The sequence below is a fragment of the Bubalus kerabau genome, chromosome X (genome assembly GCF_029407905.1).
Source record: "Bubalus kerabau isolate K-KA32 ecotype Philippines breed swamp buffalo chromosome X, PCC_UOA_SB_1v2, whole genome shotgun sequence".
NCBI lineage: Eukaryota > Metazoa > Chordata > Mammalia > Artiodactyla > Bovidae > Bubalus > Bubalus kerabau.
The window spans coordinates 9331259-9347850 of record NC_073647.1 but is presented as its reverse complement, the minus strand read 5'-3'; the positions used below and the strand labels follow the sequence as shown (position 1 = coordinate 9347850).

Genomic DNA, 16592 nt, shown 5'->3' with positions numbered 1-16592 from the left:
GCATGATAAAAAAGGTAAAGATGCAGATGTTTTATAGAGAAAGTACAAAAATCCAGCATGTGATTGTGTGGTATTGAGAGGGTAACAGGCAGGAAGGCCAGGGGTCTCCACACAGAGGAAACAGGCTGCAAGTGTCAGACATATTTCTCTCGCTCAAACATCAGGTGGAAACAAACTAGTGATATTTTTTTTCCTTCCCTATACAAATTTAAAAGGAGGTTTCTCTTAAAATACTGTGTTGCCATAATGACACATGGTTTCACCTGAAGTTAACTATTCTCAAACCTTGAGTTAACCAATGTATTTTTCTTATGGAAATGTTTGTCTTAAGCTATGTTAATGTACTATGCATTTGCCCCAGACTGTCTTCAACTCGGTTCCGCCTAATGCCTCAGAACCTACTTGACAAACCAGTATGTTACACTCAGATATTGTTCGCCTCATCTATGTAAACGAAACTCTTTGTAGGGTAATCTGCCCTTCTGCAAGATTCAAGTCAATCGTTTCATGGCCTGGGATGAATCATCTGGCGCCAAGATGATCCCAAAATGCATCTTATGGATGAGGGGCCTGGTGCCATTCTGAGTTTTAAGACATTCCTTTCTTTGATTACCAGACTGCTAATGGCCACCCACTCCAGTATTCTTGCCTGGAAAATCCCATGGATGGAGGAGCCTGGTAGGCTGCAGTCCATGGGGTCACACAGAGTCGGACACACCTGAAGTGACTTAACAGCAGTGACTATATAACATCCAGCTGAAGACTAGCAGGGGGTACTCTTTCTGCCCCCTTCTGATGCCTATGTCAGAAGCTTTCTCTATCTCCTTTATACTTCAATAAAACTTTATTACACAAAAGCTCTGAGCGACCAAGCCTCGTCTCTGGCCCTGGATTGAATTCTTCTCCTCCGGAGGCCAAGAATCCCGGTGTCTTTTCGATCAGCAACAACCTTTCAGTATCACGTTATACCATCATCTGGAAAACCAGGAACCCATTGGTTTTCCTCGACCATTACACTCAGACCTGAAAAAGCACAGTTACGTCTAGTCCTGCATTTCTGTTTAAGCAAAGTAGCCCCAAGGTATCAGAGGCAGAAACAGTGAAAGGTATACTAAGACTCTTCTGGGTTTCCCAAGTAAATGAGGTAGGCACTGCACAGGAATCCAAAGGGAGCTCACAGTGTTTGAAGGGTTTGGGGGATGGAATTAAAGGGGAAGGACTTGGGAAATTTGAACCAACTTCCAGTGAACCTAGGTGAAATTAGGGTGGTAGGTGCCTTGGAGAGCCAGCCTATTAACCAACTGACTCTTAGGGCAAATGATTCTACATCTTTATTCCTTTGCCTGAAGTTCTTAAAGGAGGCAATGCTACAAAAGACTGTGAGGCAAGATAGGAAGGAAGGAGTCAAAACTTGCTGGGCTACTTGTCCCCATCCCTCATAGCTAGCCATCCCTCTCATCCTGACTCCTCTCTTTTTCCACTCCCCATTTTGAACTTCCCTCTTCTCTGTGGTTGAGGGTGACTGGTTCACGTGGGATGTGGGGGCTGTCCAGCCTAGTAACTTTTGATGAATGGCGTCAGGAAAGTGTGTGTCTCTGTGTGTGTGTGTGTGTGTGTGCTCAGTCATGTCAGACTCTTGGCAACCCCATGGGCTGTAGCCCGCCAGCCTCCTCTGTCCATGGGAGTTCCCAGGCAAGAATACTGGAGTGGGTTGCCATTTCCTTCTCCAGAGGACCTTCTGGACCCAGGAATTGAACCTGCATCTCTTGCAAATCCTGCACTGGCAGGCAGAGTCTTCACCACTATGCCACAGGGTGGGGGTGACGGCATATAGCCTTGCTTTGGGCTAAAACCTTTGAAGCAGAAGCTCCTGAGTGGAAGGCACTAAAAGTTTGGGTACATGGAGATCTCCACCTCAATGCTGGAGTGAGAGGGTAAGACAGCTCTCCACTGGAGCCAGACTTTCTTCACTGTGGTAAGCTTGTTTTCTGCCTGATTGGAAGTATGGCTTTTGGCATCTGTAGAATTTTTAATTTCAGCAAGGTCTTAAGAGCTTCAACAATAGGATATGTAGGACGTGCAATACATTTCTGGCCAATCGAAGACAGGGTCACAGTGAAATTGGGGCAAGATGACAAACACTAATGGACTAACCAGAGGAGTACAATAATCCCCAAGAAATGTTCTGTCTCATAGGGAGGTGCTCACTGTTGCCAGGCCTGGAACAGATTGACATGGGGCATGTGTAAAGAGTGTTCCATATAAGTGTTCTATCACTTATAATTAGTACAAGAAGTGTACTATTACCCAATTCACAGGCACTAGGGTCCCCCAGGGACACAGGGAAGGTGATTTAAGGGGTAGTGGACTGATTGGGAAACTAGTCTTTACAACGCATGGAGTAGCAATGAAAAAGTGAGACATTTAACGAAGCACACAGTCCACAATCTTTGGACTAAATCATCGGGACTTTTACATTAGAGACGCTTTTCCTTTGTCAAGGAACATGACCTCTTAATAACTCCAAGAAAACATTCTTGCATCCTCTCTTCTAAAGCGCATTGTCCCCGGGTTACCGCTTTATACGTAAATCTGCAACAATGTATCCAGCATCACAGCCCTTTCCTGAAAGCAGAAATCTCATAGGCAGTGGTGAGGATTCAAAACAAGATGGGAAAGCCATATGTAGACAGTCAAGACCTAGGCAAGTTAAGACAACAACTGTTAAATGGTAATAGTTATCCCAAAGAGACAAAACAAGTCTCATCAAATGGAAGAAAATTGAAATGTTATCAAGTATCTTTTTGGACTGAATTGTTATAAAACTAGGAATCAAATATAGGAAGAAGATTGGAAAATTCACAAATACATGGAAACTAAATAGTGCACTCCTCAACACCTAATGGGTCAAAGAAATCAAAGGGAAATAAAAACAATGTATTGAAACAAATAAAAATAGAAACATATAATTTATGCAGCAAAAACATTTTAAAGAAGAAAGTTTATAGTAAAAAGTGCCTACATTAATTTTAGAAAAAGATCTCAAACCACCACACATTATACCTCAAGGAACTAGAAAAAAAATGAGCCCAAAGTTAAGAGAAACATGGAAATAAAGATGTGTAAATAAATGAAATAGAGAACATGAAAAGAGAAAAAAGATCAATGAAACTAAAAGTTGGTTCTTTGAAAAGATAATCAAAATTGAAAAACTTATAGTTAGAACCTGTCATGAAAAGTAAGAGAAGATGCAAAATTATAAATGAGAAGGAACCATTATAAATGATACCACACAAATACAAAGGATTTTAAGGAATAACTATGAACAATTACCGGAGAAGGCGATGGCACCCCACTCCAGTCCTCTTACCTGGAAAATCCCATGGATGGAGGAGCCTGGTGGGCTGCCATCTATGGGGTCGCACAGAGTCGGACACGACTGAAGAGACTGAGCAGCAGCAGCATGAACAATTACACACCAGCAAATCGGATAACCTAGAAGAAATGGATCAATGACTGGAATCATACAACCTACCAAGACTGAATCATGAAGATACTGAAAATCTGAACAGAACAGTAACAAATAAGGAGACTGAATGGGTAATCAAAAAACTCCCAACACATAAAATTCCAAGATGAGATTCCAGATGGCTTCCCTGGTGAATTTTACCAAACATTTAAAGAATGAATGCCAATCCTTCTCAACTACCAAAAATTCAAAGAGGGGGGAACACTCCCAGACCTATTTTATGAGACCAGCATTGCTCTGATACCAAAAGCAGATAAGGATATTATAAGAAATTATGAACCAATATTCCTAATAAAGGTAGATGCAAAATTTCTCAACAAAACACTATCACATTGAATTCCATAGCACACAATCAAGAGGGATTTACCCCTGGGATGCAAGGAAGGTTCAAAATATACAAATTAGTAAATGTCACATTAATAGAATGAAAGATAAAATCATATGATCATCTCAACAGGTGGGGGAAAAAAAGAATTTGACAAAATTCAACATCCTTTCATGATTAAAAAAAAAATCTCAGCAAATTAGGTTCTAAGCCACATACTTCAACATAATGAAGGCCATCTGCAATAAGCCCACAGCTAACATCATCCTCAATGCAGAAAAATTGAAAGCTTTTCCTCGAAGAACAGAAACAAGATAAGGGGGCCCACTTTCACCACTCCTATTCAGGATTGTACTCAAGTCTCAGAGAAAGTAGGCAAGGAAAATAAAAGACATCAAAATCAGAAAGGACGAAGTTAAATTGTCCATTTGAGGATGACATGATCTTATATACAGAAAACCTAAAGACTGCATTAAAAAATTTAGAACTCCTCAGTGAATTTGGTAAATTTGCAAGACCTATGATCAACATACAAAAATCAGTTGCATTTCTATACATTAAGGACAAAGTATCTTAAAAAGAAATAATGAAAATAATCTAATTTATAATACAGCAAACACAGTAAAATACTTAGAAATACATTTAACCAAGCATGTCAAAAGATCTATACACCAAAACAATAAGACACTGAGGACAGACATTGAAGAAGACATAAAGATATCCCCATTTCCTGTATAAAAAGAATATTGTTAAAACGTCCATACTACCCAAAGCCAATTACACATGCAATGCAATTCCTATCAAAATTCCAATGACATCTTTTCACAGAATAGAAAAAGCAATCTACAATTTGTGTGGAACCACAAAAGACTCCAATACCCAAACAATCCTGAGAATGAACAACAAAGCTGGAGAGATCACACTTTCTGATCTCAAACTATATTACCAAGTATAGTATTTGAAACAGCATGGAACAATGGAACAGAATCAAGAGCTCAGAAATAAGCCCATGCATAATCGGTCAACTAATATTTCACAAGGGAGCCAAGAATATTTAGTGGGCAAAGACTCTTCAATAAATGGTATTGGGTAAAACGAGTTATCCCCATAAGAATAAAATTGGACTCCTATCTTAGAGCACTCACAAAAATTCACTTGAAATGTGTTAAAGACTTAAATTTAAGACCTGAAACCATAAAACTTCTGGAAGAAAACACAACTTTCTACAACAAGCTTCTTGACTTAGGATTTGGCATAAAACTGTTGGGATATGACACTAGAAGTACAGCAAGCAAATGCAAAAATAGACAAGTGAGACTACATCAAATAAAAAAGCTCATGCACAGCCAAGGAAACAACAAAATGAAAAGGCAATCTATGGAGCGGGAGAAAATATTTTCAAATCATCTATCTGAGAAACGGTTAATATAGGAACTCATACAATTCTGTTCAAATGACTATTATCCAAAAGACAAAAGAAGTGTTGGCAAGGATATTAAAGGAAAGAGAACCCTTGTACACGGTTGGTGGGAATGTAACTTAGTACAGGCACTATGTAAAATTGCATAAGGTTTCCTCCAAAATATTAAAAATAAAACTACCATAGGATCCAGAAATCCCACTTCTGGACATATAGCCAAAGAAAATTTAATAACTACCTGAAAGAAATATCTGCAGCCCCTTGTTCATTGCAACATTATTCACAATAGCCAAGACATGCAAACAATCAAAGTGCCTGTGCACGAATGGATAAAGAAAACGTGTGTGTAAATGTATATACATATATACACAATGAAACATTTGGTCATAAAAAAAGAGGAAATCCTGACTGTCATGACAACATGGATAAACCATGAAGGCATTATGCTAAGTGAAATAAGTCAGAGAAAGACAGACACTGTATGATCTCACTTATATGTGGATCTAAAAACAAGCCAAACTCACAGAAATAGAGAGTAGAATGGTGGCTGCCAGGGACGGGAAACGAGGAGATGTTGTTCAAAGGATACAAACTTCCAACTATAAGATGAACAAGTTCAGGGGATCTAATATTCAGTATGGTGACTATAGTTAACAATACTATGTTGTATCCTTCTTCAAAGTTGCTGAGAGAGCGGATCTTAAATATTCTCACAACCACCACCAGCACAGAAAAGGTAACTGAATGCGTGTGTGCCCAGTCGTGTCCAACTCTTTCTGACCTCATGGACTGTAGCCCACCAGGCCCCTCCGTCCATGGGATTCTCCAGGCAAGAAGGCTGGAGTGGGTTGCCATTTTCACTTCCAGGGGATTTTCCCAACCCAGGAATTGAACCTGAATCTCCTGCACATCGCCCGCATCTCCTGCACTGCAGGCAGATTCTTTACCACTGAACCACCAGGGCAGTTTGAACATAGGTGTGCAGTACATATTTCCCGGTTTCTCTGGGCTGGCTGAGGAAGGCTGGTCTCTACCTCTCAGAGACCCTAGGTCATGCTCATTTACTTTGTGGCCAGTTAGCTAACCTGCCCCTGTCAAATGTCCCTGGAGCTAGACAGACAAGCAGACCTATATATCTCAAACTCAGATTAGAGGTCACAGAGATCTGGACTTTCCTGGTGGCTCAGTGGTTAAGAATCCTCCTGCCAGTGCAGGGTCCACGGGTTCCATTCCCACTCCGAAAAGGTTCCACATGTCAAGGAGCAATGAAGCCCATGGGCAACAACTACTGAACCTGCACTCTAGAGCCCATGCTCTGCAACAAGAAGAGCCACTGCTCACCCCAACTAGAGAAAGCCCGAGCACAGCAATGAAGCCTCGGCACGGCCAAAAATAAACACACACACACACAAAAGAAGTCAGAGCTTCTCCATTCACTAACATGACCTTAGGAAAACCAGTTAGCTGCTCTGGGCCTCAACTTCCCCATCTGGAAAAAAGGGGCTTCAACAAAAATCTCACTCCCACCTATTCTACATTCTTAGAGTGCTAAGAATGCACAGCCAGACATCCAAAGAGAGGAAAGGGATTACTCAACAAATGATGCCCGAGTTTAGCCATTTACAAAGAAAGGAAACTCAACCAAGATCCAAACTTTATAACACATGTCAAAATAACTCCAGAGGGATGAGGGTATACAACATAAAAAATCACAAGGAAAATAAGAAAATATATCCTTGAATAGCCTTATGATCAGATGGTAAAGAATTTTTAAATTCAAAGGATATGAAGGAAACAGAAAGGGAAAACATTGGGAAACTTTCTACATCAGAAAAGAAAACCAATATTCTTAGCAATGTAAGCAAACAGAAGAGGCACCTGCAAAATGAGAAAACCACAGCAAAAAGAACAAAGCTTTATGTCCTACCCTCCACCTGAGAGCATCGTCATCTCTCGGTGCTCCACACAGGAAAGGCAGGGCCTAAACCCGACCCAGGAACCAGAGGGAAGCTGTGGAAGCTCACGCACCTGAGAACCGCGTGACAGTGCCACACCAAACCAGAGGGCTGTTACTAAAAGCCTGAGTAACTGCCCAATAGCAGCCACCTGCAGACTGAACCCAGGGTAGGAATGACCGAGGCTCTTACCTAATTTTGTGGATGAGAAAACGCAGGCTCAGAACAGCTAAATCAGATTGCAAAGTCAACACCTGGTAAGCGTTAATGCCAATTCTGGAACCCAGCTGGGGTTCTGTCTCAGCTGATCCATCTATGAAATGAAGACGTTGGAATGAAGTGCAGTGGCCAGACCAGCAGCGTGAACCTCACATGAGAAGTCCTTGGCAATGCAAACTCTCAGGTCTCCCCAGATCCAGAATCCTCACCACTGGGATGGGCCCAGCAATCTGTTGGTCCCACCAGCCCTCTAGGTGCTTCCTATGTGCACCGAAGTTTGGAAAACCGCTGGATTCCAGGATGTCTAAGGGCCCTTCTAGACATTTTCGGGAATGTCTGAGCATTGATCTCCAGGCCATTTGGCACAAAATCACACTACTCTTAACCTAGGACCAAAGAGTGGTATACAAAGGAAAAGTTTAATTGCAGTTTGTAACAGTGGGAATAAATGCCCCTCCCCCCTCCCCCTTGGTAATTTACACCTGCTAAGTCACTTCAGTCGTGTCCAACTCTGTGCGACCCCATAGACGGCAGCCCACCAGGCTCCGCCCTCCCTGGGATTCTCCAGGCAAGAATAGTGGAGTGGGTTGCCATTTCCTTCTCCAATGCATGAAAGTGAAAAGTGAAAGTGAAGTCGCTCAGTCGTGTCCGACTCTTAGCGACCCCATGGACTGCAGCCTACCATGCTCCTCCATCCATGGGATTTTCCAGGCAAGAGTATAAGCTCCCTGTCTGAATTCACTTGCATATGGCATGCTGGTACTCCTAAACCAGTCGCTCTTCCTGGGGTCTGCTTAGAGTGAGGACCAATAAGCCCCTCTTCAAAACAAGCAAAGTGGACGGGGGGCAGGAAGAGGAACAAGGAAGAGATGGCCTGCCAATCACCTTTTTGCATCAAATTCTCTTAGGCTTAGAGGCCCCCAGGACCAAATGTGCTGGAGGGAACTGCAGGGGCCAACCTTCCCTGAGCCTGGCTGCACCCGGTTCAACGTGCCCTGGCCTTGGTCAGATTTCAATGCCAGCTCAAGGCCAGGTGACACGGAGGGAATCTCCTAGCCTGACAGTGAGGTCCTGGCCTGACAGTGAGGTCCTGCCCTGTGTTGAGGCCACCAGACTTTCCATCCCGGGAAGGGGCTCTGTTCCTCGGCCATCCTTGCCAAATCCTGGTCACCCAGCAGGGGCGGCTATCACCTAGGCCAAAGCCCAGCACCCTCTGTAGCAGGCCCCAGCCCCGCAGCCTCCTCACGCCAGCAGTCCCCTGGCCCCGCAGCCCCCTCACCCCAGCAGCCCCCTGGCCCCACACCCACCTGGCCCAGCAGCCCCCTGGCCCTGCAGCCCGCTCACCCCAGCAGCCCCCTGGCCCCACACCCAACCTAGCCCAGCAGCCCCCTCACCACAGCAGCACCACTGAGGCCACCTTCGCTGTTGGCTCTCACCTCTGCCCCTACTTCCCAGCCAGAGCTATTGAGCAGGTATTATGTTGGATGAAAGTGACATAAAACCAGCTCTACTGGCCCAACCAGAGCCTGTGCTGTGAAGGATGAAAGGGGAGGAGGGGAAGACGGCAGTCGTGTCCAAGGGAGGGTTGAAGACTTTTAACATTTACTTTAATTAGGGGGAGGCAGCTCTTGAAAGTCAGTGGAGGGATCCCACCTCAAGGGGCCAGAAAGACAGACTACGGTGCCTTGGGCTGCCCACCATCTTTCCCCACCCACACCCTCCTGCCTGTGTATCTTAATGAGATGATAGAGGACACTTGAGCCACTTGGCCCTGTCGTTCACCGGCGAAACATAAAGGCCCTGAGGTGGGAAAGCAAAAGACCCTTAAGCTGTGTGCAGGAGACTGTTTTCTGTCACAGAGTCGGTGGCATGGAGACTGCAATGTGCCACAATTGAGGGGCACCATGCTGTTGAGAACAGGAAAGAAGAAAAAACTGTTGAGGGGAGGCAAATTCCTCAGGCTTCCCAAGAAAGATGTGCTGCTTCACTTGTAGCATGTGTAAGCTGTTTTCAGGACTTGATTAATATCGTTAAGCAACTTAATGCCTAAAGAAAATTCCAGTTAGAACAGGCAAAAACAAAATCTAAACACCATAAAGTGATTCATGATACTGAGAGAAAGTATGCCTCTATCAACCTGTATGATAAGAGATACAAAATCATCTAATGAGCTTACAGATGACGAAAATAAATGGAAACCAGGTACTGCGGAGGCAGTTGTTGAGGAAATCAAAAAAGAAAACTTGAGGAAACGTCTGACGGTAAAAGCCACCCTGAAAGAATTCTTTATCTTGGCATGAAAGTTTTGAAGAATGCAGAATTGCTCAGAAATATGATTCAGAAAGCCCATGAGCCTATTTTAGAGCACCTGAAATACTTGTCCGCAACTTCTCAGATGCTGGAGAGCCTACGAATTTCACAGTTGAACTTCTCTGAATCCAGTGACTATTTCTCAAATGAGGTGTTGACTGAAACATATCTAATAAAGTCATACCTGGATGATTTTGATCCTTCTGTTCTCACGGACCACAAGTTATAGGCTGCATTGGGTGCTAAATACATTGGAAGAAGAATGTCACTCAGAATGCATTAAGGAACAGGATAGCAAAGGAAATGGAACTCCTGGAATAGGGTACAAAACAACTTTCAAGGACTCATACTTCAGCTACTTTTGTACTCTGGAAATTCCTAAATTTACAATATTAAGTGGGGTTTGTACAGGTAAAATTCCTGAAGATCAATTGCAGTTCTTCTTTCATGAGTGTACAAGATCAGTATTTTACTCAACAGGACAAGACACACAGAATGATGATGATGACACAGGCGAAGAATCAAGAGAGAAGGAGGAAAGCAAGAGGAAGAAAATGATTAACCAGAAGAGGAAGAAGAACCCTAAAATAAACACGACTTTGTTGAATGCAAGCTGCAGTGAGCCAAGGGCATTAAATATCATTAGAGAATAGCTTAAACATACGCTGCACTGCTTATACCTTCTTTTAAAAAAGTTTCTAGGTAGCTAATAAGCAGCTTTTAAAAGGTTTTAAAACCAGTGCTTTCTGCTTAGAATTTTAATGGTCTCCACTTTTCTGCCAGATACATAATTTACTGCATCCTTGAACATCCATAGTTTGGTTCTCGTGAAGTACTTTTGTCATAGGGATACAGCTACAGCTGTAGAATATCAGAATCCTTACTGCAAACTAAGAGAGGTTTAGAAAGCCTTCCTGAGAAACCAATTGAAGAAGTTTTCAAGTTAGCTTACTTGACTTGTGCCTTCATCATTGTGCAGTAGAAATGAAGTCTCTTGTACTCACTAGTACACAATGCAGTTTTAACCGAACCATGTGCATGGTTAAGGGTTCCAGTAAAGCCACCTTCAATAACGGTCAGCTTATTTGAGGATCTTTGCACAGATGTTTAAATCAAAAGAAATTTAGAGACAAGTGATTCATCGCTGGGGTGTTAATCAAGACTTGTCTTCATTTTATACTTAGCAGAGCAGTTTTGTAGCACTCTACCTTCTAGGAATGCTACCTGTTCACCTTTTGGTAAACTTGTATCAGATTATTTCGTTGAAAGAAGGCTAAAATATCAAGGGGCAAAAGATGCTCTAGAGCTGTGGTCCCCCACGTTTTTGGCACCAGAGATAAGTTTCAAGGGAGACAATTTTTGCACGGACCAGGGAGGAGGGGGATGGTTTGGGGATGATTCAGGTGCATTACATTCATTGTGCACTTTATTTCTATTGTTATTACATCAGCTCCACCTCAGATCATGAGGCACTAGATCCCAGAGGTTGGGGATGCCTGCTCTAGAGTCAGTCAGTCAGTTCAGTCGCTCAGTCGGGTCTGACTCTTTGCAACGCCGTGAACTGCAGCACGCCAGGCCTCCTTGTCCATCACCAACTCCCAGAGCTTGCTCAAACTTATGTCCATCGAGTCAGTGATGCCACACAACCATCTCATTCTCTGTCTCCTGCTCTAGAGTAGTGGTTTTCAAAGTGGGGCTCCCAGGGTAATGGTCCAGGAGGTCACTAGTGCAAGTGAGCCCAGCCCTGCACTTTGGCTAAGACAACAGAGGAAGAGGCTCACCTCCATCTAAGACCAACCTGAAGTCACTGGCTCCCAAGTGTGGTGGGTAAAGGGACTAGGACACCAAGGGCTCCTCTGGAGAGGAGACTAGAACTCCTTGGAGCTTGAGTCACACACCCCTCTGAGGATAATGATTTCCTGGAGGTAGTAGAGAAAAGTGTAAGGCAAAACTAATGACAGAAGAACATAGATCCAGTGACGCCATTGATATAAAGTTTTAAAACATGCCAAAAATGCTATGTACTCTGGGATATAAGTTTATATTTAACAACCTCTTTCATTTCCCAACAATGTAGGCAAAGTACATGGGAATGAAACACCAAACTCATGACACCAGTTACCATTTGAGGAAAGGATGTGCAGACCTCCAACTCCGTTTCTACTGTTTTATTTCTTAAACTCAGAAGAGGTTACCTGGGACCCAAGGAAGTTTCTATTAGTGCTCATACCTATAGTCTTATGTGTGCCTTTAAATGTGCCTAATCTCTAGAATTGGGGTAAGAAAGTGGGTGAAAGGTAGTTCATCAGAGAAAGGGAGTTTGGTGGGAAGGCCTCGTTCTACAAATAGTTAAGGTCACTTAGACACCCATTCAGGATGGCATTAGCAGACTGCTTCTCCGGTGTGCTACAATAGCATACTTCACAAGCAGCCTCCCTACATCCCATCTCAAGACCCTCACTGTATGGAACCTCAAAGAATCTTCTTCACCTTTCTGTCCTAAAGTACCAAATACCTCCAGAGACAAGTTGACCTGAGGCAACGCTATGAAAGTGGAACAAGACTTGCATCCCTAGATCCTTTACCTCTTTTTTCAGCAACATCCTGTTAACTCTCAAGCAGTGGCCCCTGCTGTCCTCCTCAATTCCACCATCATCCCCCAGCACCTAGAATCAGGGTCACTGTCACTCCCCAGATAGGCCTCCTTTCCCTGGGAGCACCCCATGCCCCCAGATCTTTTCTTCGTTCCTCTACTCATCTGCTCTCAAGGTTCCTGTCCCAATTCCTCAAGACCCTGCCTAATGTAATACCTGGCTAATGATACAAAAATAATAGTATTTTCAGGAAGGATGTGATTCCAAGTTAACATACAATGTACTTGTCTCTGAAAGGGCCTATGAAATGATGCTAGGATAGGCAATTTCAGACCCTGTGGCAAAGTAGGGGAAGAAAATTTTAGAGGATTTTTAACTTACACTATGTAAAGACACAGCAATTTAATGTGTAAACTCTCTGACCTCCATAAGTTGAAATTTAGAATGAGCTAACCACAAAGCAAACAAACATTAACACTGATGCAATTCTCTGCCATCTTATATATATTTTAATGACCAAATTGAAAGACTTTTTTTTTTCCTATGAACTTGTCCCCCTCAATCTAAAGATACTTATGTGTGTGTGTTAGTCACTCAGTCATGTCTGACTCTTTGCAACCTCATGGACTGTAGCCCACCAGGCTCCTCGGTCCATGACATTCTCCCAGCAAGAAGACTGGAGTGGGTTGCTATTTCCTCCTCCAGGGGATCTTCCCAAGCCAGCGATTGAACCTGGGTCTCCAGCATTGCAGGCAGATTTTTTACCATCCCTCCGGCAATATGAGATGTACTGGTATAGAGAGAAATTACCCAAACTTTACCAACATTCAAGGCTCAACTTTAATCTCACCCACTGGGGGCTCTCCAATTTCATAAATGTGATCCTACACATAGTAGCATTTGACTTTGTAACTTGTACAATTAACCAATATAGAGGAAGCAAGTTGTTTATAGTCATTTAACAAATGTTTAAGGGGCCTCCTGGGTGGCTCAGGGGTAAAGAATCCGCTAGCCAATGCAGGGGATGTGGGTTCAATTACTGGTCCAGGAAACCTGTGTTCTAGAGTCCGGGAGCCATTACTGAGCCCACATGCCTAGAGCCATGCTCCACAACAAGAGAAGCCTCCACAGTGAGAAGCCTGCACCCTGCAACTAGAGACTAGACCCTGCTTGCTGCAACTATAGAAAAACCTGTGCAGCAATGAAGACCCAGTGCAGGCATACATAAATAAATCTTTAAAGTAAATAAATAAATGTCTGAGTATTTACTCCGTTCCAGATATCATTCTAGGTGTTTGGGGGACATAGAGAAGAAAACAGACAATAAGCTCTGCTTTGCGGCACTTAACTCTTGGTGGTGCGCGGGGAGGCTGGGGAGTTAGGACAGGAGTAATAAAAACAAAGATAAAACGTATTAAATGGGAAAAGTTCAAAGCTATGAAGGAAATAGAAACGGTGGTAATATAAGAGTGTTTGAGGGTGGCACTGGGTGACAATTTGTAGTCAGCAATGATCCCCTGTGAGTGTTCTTTGACTAAAACCTGAATTCCACACCCATGGTGGATTCATGTCAATGTATGGCAAAACCAATACAATATTGTAAAGTAATTAGCCTTCAAGTAAAATAAATAAATTTTAAAAAATTAAAAAAAAAAAACTAATCTGAATTCCAAGGAGGAAGCAGCCATAGGACCATTTGGGAGGAAGATTCCCATGAAAATTACTAAGAACATAAAAGGGGGGGGCATTTCTTCTGTACAGAGGCAGGGAATTACTGATTGAGTGTGGACAAGAGGACCAAATTAAAATTCTGCTTCCTCTGAATAAAAAGGGCGTGCTTAGAAGTTGAAAAAACCCAGACAAACCTCACTAATAACCCTTAATTCTGATAATGCTCATTGTATGTTATCATGTTAAATATTCACAAAAACCCTGTGGGGTGGTAATTATTCTCTTTGTTAAGATGAAACTAAGGACCATGGGAAAGTTTACCCTAAGCCACACGGCTTTTAACAACAAAGGGACAGAAAACGTGACATGATCAAGAATATCTGTTTGCAATCAACAGCCAACTTCCTATTATTTAAGGGTTGGAGACTGGGATTCTCTAATCAAAGAGAAGAATTAACAATCAGAGTGTCTTCCCAACTCAGAAAAATGAAACTGAACTATTTGCTAAATAGCAGAGTGATCATTTCTAAATAGTGAGATTAAGGGCGATTTTTATCTTCTCAATCCAGGCTCTGTTCCTTACTGGCTGTGTATCCTTGAGAATGTTGCTAAACATCTCTGTGTTTTGGTTTCCTTATTTGCAAAAGATGGATAATAACAGTACTCACATCATAACGCTCTTGCAAGGAGTAAATAACATAATCTATGTGTTTAAAATAGTGTCCAACCTATAAGTACTTAATAAATGCTAATCATTATCATTACCTCAATATAATTTTAATTTGAATTGTTTGAGCATAATAAGTCCATATGTTTAAAAATCATTTGTATTTATCTATGATTTATCTACCCCTGTCTTTTGCTTATATTTCTATTATTATCTTCTTCATTTGTATGGGCAAGATATGTGTGAATTTTTGATTCCCTCTTTAGTCTAAATGGTTTATTAATCTGTTGTACAAAGAATATGTATTATTTTTATAAAGAAGAAAAGCGTGGGATCCTAAAACTTGCCAGAAAGACCTTGGAGGGCCTCAGCAGAACTTTGCTTGACTCAACTCATTCCTAAATGCACCAAAACTCTTCTGCTAGCTCTACCATCATCTCAATGGTGTTTTGCTTTGGAGGCCAACCTCCTTTTCAGGGCCAAGGGCAAAGTCTTTACTGGAGCCTTCACGGCCCTATCTACTTTAAAGGCCCAGCTGCCACTCTGCTCTACACTCCTGCCATTTTGCTCCCTGGCTAGCTGCACACCAACACATCTCTGCCACTCTCCATGCTGCTTCCTTTACCTACAGGAACCTCCTTGCCCCTGCCTTTTTACTGCCACTTGAACTCCTAGCTTCAGGACCCCCTGAAATGCCCCCTCTTGAGCACTTTCCCAGGCACCAGCCCACCCCCTCCATCTACTGGCCATAGCTAATCATCCACTCTCCCATGCTTCCTTAACACTTGTGCTCATCCTTGTCACAGCACTGGACAGAGTGAGTCGTCATTGCCCAAGTGTCTGTCTAGCCCTTTAGATCGTAAACCAGAACAAGCCATGGGTCTTAGATACCTGAGTCCCCAAGTCCGAACATAATTCCAGGTATATAGTAGGTGCTTACATGTGCTCAGTGAATGCTTAAATGACTAGGGGCTGGAGTGTTTGTCCTGTAGCTTCAAGTGGACAGACTAGTTGTTCCTGACCTGGAAAGACACTCCTATGATTTCTCTTGTTTTGTTTGCTTTGTTTGGTAACATGCTATGTCCTCTACAGTGAATAGTGATGGTCTTGTTAAAAGTTCTGAAGAAAAGAATGTACAGAGATAGGAGGAAACAAAGAAAGCATTAATACTCTGGTTTCATGGGTGGGGCAACTTCCCTGGTGGCTCAGATGGTAAAAATTAGGAGACCCGGATTCGATCCCTGGGTCGGGAAGATCCCCTGCAGAAAGGAAGGGTAACCCGCTCCAGTAGTCTCGCCTCGAAAATCCCATAGACAGAGGAGCCTGGTGGGCTACAGTCAATGGGGTCGCAACTTCTTATAGGGGAAAAAAACCACGTCTACCTGGGAGTATGGGCTTCTCTGCTAAAGAAGAATGGAGGCAGTCCTGTCACAGCATGGGTTAGGAAATGGGAGTGCCCTAATTAAGCACCTTCCTCACCCCAGGACCTCCATCACATCACCCAGGTCTGCCCTCTGGCCAGAAACAACATCTGGCTCCTCTTCCTACCCCTCAGTTCAGTTCAGTTTTTCACTTATATCCGATTTTTTGTGACCCCATGGACTGCAGCACACCAAGCTTCCCTGTCCATCACCAAATCCTGGAGTTTACTCAGACTCATGTCTATTGAGTCGGTGATGCCATCCAACCATCTCATCCTCTGTCATCCCCATCTTCTCCTGCCTTCAACCTTTCCCAGCATCTTCCCCAGTCTTTTCCAATGAGTCATTTCTTCACATCATGTGGCCAAAGTATTGGAGTTTCAGCTTCAACATCAGTCCTTCCAATGAATATTCAGGACTGATTTCCCTTAGGATTGACTGGTTTGATCTCCTTGCAGTCCAAGGGACTCTCAAGAGTCTT

General features: G+C 43.0%; 1 protein-coding gene and 1 long non-coding RNA gene across 8 annotated transcripts in view; one reads left to right on the top strand and one right to left on the bottom strand.

The window, feature by feature from the left end:
- Nucleotides 1–16592, bottom strand: part of LOC129639765 (uncharacterized) — a 315100-nt gene that overhangs the window by 105217 nt on the left and 193291 nt on the right. For all 7 annotated transcript variants that reach the window (XR_008708585.1, XR_008708584.1, XR_008708582.1 and 4 more), the window contains one exon: nt 3371–3495. This is a non-coding gene — a long non-coding RNA (uncharacterized LOC129639765). The remainder of the gene's footprint in view (nt 1–3370; nt 3496–16592) is intronic.
- The window catches only part of LOC129639755 (cancer/testis antigen 47A-like), a 34134-nt gene that overhangs the window by 11494 nt on the left and 6048 nt on the right, over nt 1–16592 (top strand). The window lies entirely within an intron of this gene.